The sequence below is a fragment of the Drosophila hydei genome, unplaced genomic scaffold, assembly GCF_003285905.1.
Source record: "Drosophila hydei strain 15085-1641.00,03,60 unplaced genomic scaffold, DhydRS2 tig00008144-arrow-arrow-pilon, whole genome shotgun sequence".
Lineage (NCBI taxonomy): Eukaryota > Metazoa > Arthropoda > Insecta > Diptera > Drosophilidae > Drosophila > Drosophila hydei.
Genome location: NW_022045849.1, coordinates 424,771 through 429,586, shown reverse-complemented (window position 1 = coordinate 429,586; position 4,816 = coordinate 424,771).

Below are 4,816 nucleotides of genomic sequence, written 5' to 3'. Positions count from 1 at the left end.
CGCGCGACTTCTAATTTGCCAAAAAAAAAACTTAATGTTTGGAAAAACAATTTTCTTTTTAATGATTTTCCTAATTGTAGAGTATTAAATTTCGTATTAGTTGCTTGTGATTCGTGTCTATATAAACATAATTTATAAGTGTACCTATATTAAAGAGTGTGTATAGAGGAGTATTTACTGTGTTAACATATTTGTATTTTATAAGTTTTTGCAATTTAAATAAACTTTAGTTTCTAGATTCGTAACGCAAATATATAAATTTGTCTATTTTCTACAATTAATGTAACTCAAGTTTAAGATAATATTGGAAATAATTGTTCATATTATCAAGTTTTTACAGTATATTTCACAAAAATATATACAGTGTCTGGCATGCAGTGGCCATATAAAATGTATGACACTCCATTACCTACATAGAATTTAAACTGCTTACGTTCAAGCAAACACAATTGGTTTGTGTCTATAAGAATACTGGTTTTGCCCATGCTACATTTTGAACTGCTTATATTCACAACATTTAAGCAGTGCATTTGGTTCGTGCCCAATCTAAATACTGAAAAGCTGAGTAATATACTGGTTATTGATAAACAATGCAACTGCTTGCTGTGGCCTAGTAAAGTTACACACCAAAATAAAGCAATCCAATTTAGTCTAAGCACAAACCAAAATTAACCGTCAAAATCCAAATAATGTAAATTTAAAAAAAAAAATTTATTTATATATAAAAAAAACTTATATATAATTAAAAATTTGTTTTAAAGGCGAGTTAAAAGCCCTATAGCTTTCGTGGCAATAATCTCAAAAATTAGTAGGAATTCCCCGATTTTTATACGGACTTCGCTTCTGTTTAGTATTTGGTCCATAAAAATAGAAATCGTGGAGGGACGCGGCACATAAAATCGTAAAACTGCAAGAACTGAGTGCAAATTATGAATTATGAAGACGTAAATATGAATATTGGCAAATTTGCGAAATGAGGAACGATTTAGCGATCGATTTGTTTTCATTCCATGTTGATGCGAGGCGCACAAATCAAAATGCAAATGATGTCGATTTTATTGACAAGTGAAAATAAATAAAAAGCCAACTAGAAACAACAAAGCAAACGCCAATTTCTGCTGAGGGCAAACACTGCCAGCACCCAAAGCCCGTCAAAGGTCAACAAACTGCAGCCGAAGCTGAGGCAGAGGCGAGATCAGCTTTAACATCCACTTGAGTGGGAGCACTTCCCAGAGCCAAGTCGAGGCCTTTGCTTCGTAGATAACGCCACATAATGAGACAATTAAGTCGCATAATTATTATTATTATTGTGTAGAAGCTGCTGCTCCACTTGAGTCTCACAATTTTTGGACACTTACAAGTGGTTGGCCTCTATCAGAAATCAATTTCAATTTCAATTTCGATTTCAGTTCTCACTCAACTTCCTGCGCTGGCTCCCACAGGGATTATGGAAGGACATGCCACGGCCGTTGCACAAATACAATGCCTTGATTAATGCCACACGAGCGCCTTCGAAGAGTTGAGGGTGATTAGCTCTTGCGGCATTTACATAACCCAGCAACTGGGTGGGGTTGGGGGTTTAGACCACCCACATGGCCTGCTGCGCTGTATGCTCCTCGACTTTTATTGCTCGCAAAGTAGCATAAACAATTCGCTCAGCTTCTAGCATCAAATGGGCGGGGGCGTGGCAACACCTGATGGGGCTGCTGTGGAGTCGGAGCGACACAAACAGTGACAGGGATTTTATGGGCTTGCATGGAGAGTGCATTAAACGTGCCCCGTGATGTGTCGTATAGCGATGTTGCGGTTGGCGGTGGAGCCCCCAGTTCTATTGTTTGTTGTTCTTGAGCGATTTGCTTGTTTGAAATATGGCTTTCCATATTTGTGTGGCGTTCCCTACCGAAATTTGTTTGAGTCTAAGGAAGTAAACTGGAGAAACTTGCTTGGAACCAGCTACGTTGCATGGCGAACTATAATTGAACTAGCCTGAGCAAATGAACTACTAAGGCAATTGAATGAGTCTGGGCAAATAAACTTCCCATTGATCTTGTAAGCGAAATTGTTCAATTCAACTCATTCATACATACATACATAAATACACCTGTATATACATATACACATGTGTACATATGTATATATTTATTTCTTGGGTTCACTTCATCTCAATTTGATATCAATTAGAAATAGAAGACAACAGCACTCTTATACGCTCACTTCCTCTCTTTCCCTCTCACATTCTCCCACTTTGCTCGCCATTTTTTTGCCAGCAAGAAAGCTCTGTAGCCAATAGATTCCTTATATACAAATGCCTAAGCGCAATTGGCTTAATACGCAATTAAGGTAACGGGATCAAAAGCATTGCAGGCAATGTCAAACTGTTTCGCTCTCCCTCTCACACATACATCACAGGCAATTTTGATGAATTTAATTCTTTATGTGTGGCACTTCCGTAACAAACACATAAACAAACATAAGTTAAATATATTTAGCACAATTAGCTTCAAACACATCCGTGCGACGTGGACAATAAGGATAACGGGATGCAAGCAGAGGCGTTAAAGCAGTGTGATTGTCGTATGTCTCGCTCATTGTCGCCCTGTAGCTGCTGAAATCCATTGAATATATATAACGGTATATGATTGATAATAAAGAAATGTACTTAGCCAATAGGGCATATAATAGTATTCAAATATTAGTAAATAATCTATTTTTAAACTTAACTTGAATGTTAATTTAAATAATAAAATATATGTCATTTAAAGTTAAGTTCCCATATTTAGTTCAGATAGTTTTTGGTATCTCCTGTGTGGTCTCAGTTAGCCGTCGCCGTCCCAGTTAGTTGTCGCGACTCGACGGGCAGTTCCACTCAGGGGCGACAAAGCATTGTTATCGTCATTGTCATTGTCATTGGCTATGTCGCAATTGTGGGCAACCGCCGTGTGTCCTGTGGTGCAAATCAAAATAAACAACTTGGTCCAGCAGTCTAGACATGGCTTGGCGGCAGCGGGCTGCAGACAGTTGACCACCAACCAATTAGAGCCACCTTCCCACTTGACGAACTGGTCAAAATATTGAAGCAATTGATGTCCGCCACGCTGACACGGTGCCACGCTGCCACTGTGCCACTTGAGCCAAAGGTTCACACATATTTCACTATGTCCTGCCAACATGCACAGCTCAAGTGCAGCCGTGTCCTATGTCCTGTCTGGGCGACAAGTAGTAGCCGACGCAGGCGTTACTTATAAACAAAGCCACACGCATGATTAGATGATCAGATGATCGCCTGTGCCTGCCAACATGTCCACGGTTTCCAATTGCCTGCCACCGGCGCCAATGCAACCAGAGATCTAACTCGAACGAAATCTAATTTAAGAGTGCATGATGGATGAATAAGCTTGATTGTTATTATTAGTTGGGGAAAGCTTGCAAACTTGTTCGAAGTAGAGCTCCGCCCGCACTCCCTGTGTGTTACTTTATAGCTGACAGCCGTAATCATGCTCTGAATTATGATAGATGTTTGAGCTGTCTCTCTTTATCTCTCGCTCGTCTTCTGCCTCTCTTTTTCTCTCTAACTCTTTTTCTCTACCCATCTCTATCCATACCTATCTCTCATTCATATATTCTCATTCTCGCTAAAGTAGAAAACCTTAAGCCTTTGCTCCAACTAGAACACCAATATCTGCCTATCCCAACTTCTGTTCAGCTTCTATGGCTCGCTAATGAAATTCTTGTCGTAGACAATGTTGTCTGATGTAGCTTTTTCACTTTCTCTCTCCCACTGTCTCTCTCTCTTTCCACGCAGACTGTGATTGCGGGTGAAGGTCAGCAGAGACCTGGGTACATTGGGAATACGATGGGGTGGTTGCAGTTGAATCAGTTGGCCTTTGTGGTGCTTACTTTTGAGCTCTTAAGTGCCTGCCTATTCACTTTGGCCAATGTGCGGTTTTCAATTCATTTCAATTTGGTTTTTTGTGTTCGTTTTCGGTTTCTTGATTTTCCATTTTCCATTTGCTGGTTACCAAATAGTTTCAATTATTATTGACTATTGGGTATTGGGGCTGGACAAGTACGCGTATTATTAATGTAATAGCGGCTAATTGCGCATTTGTTGGCCCAGTCGAAATGCAAATTAGAACGAAAGCACTTCAGCCAGGAGACTTAAAAGCTTCAATTTGATGGAACACTTGGCCTGAACTGGAATTTATGTCTGCATTTTGCAGCTGTTGAGATTGAGACTGAAGATCAATTGCAATGATTGCAAAGTGGATGCGATTTTGCGTTTAGAAATGTAGCAGCGACGAGCAAAGACCACTTGAGCCCTCGCCCCCGTTCAAGGTTCGCCTCAATCTCAAATGATTTACCACAGAAATGATGTTGCATTTATTTGGCCAATTCGTGCCAATAAACAAAGTATCATTCGCCCAGGCATGTGGCAACAAATAGACTCCAATTTATCGACCCACAGAGCCAGAATGAGAGAGAGCGAGAGCGAGAGCGAGAGAGGAGATCTGCCTTCAACGAATCGTGTAGAACAATAAAAACACACACACATTTGGTAAATATGACAATGTAAACAATAATAAGCCCAATCATCGGCGATCATGTTGATCGCAATGTTCGAGCTGCCCGCTGCCCGCTGCCCGCTGCCCGCTGCTCGATGTCCGAGCAAATACAAATTTCTATCGGAACCCGGACGTCAGAGTCCGAGCGCGTATCAAAATTCCTACACGAAAATAAAATTTAATTGCCTACAAATTGGCGCGTTGAGCTTTATTGCATTTTAAAAATATATACCATATACATACATACACAATCA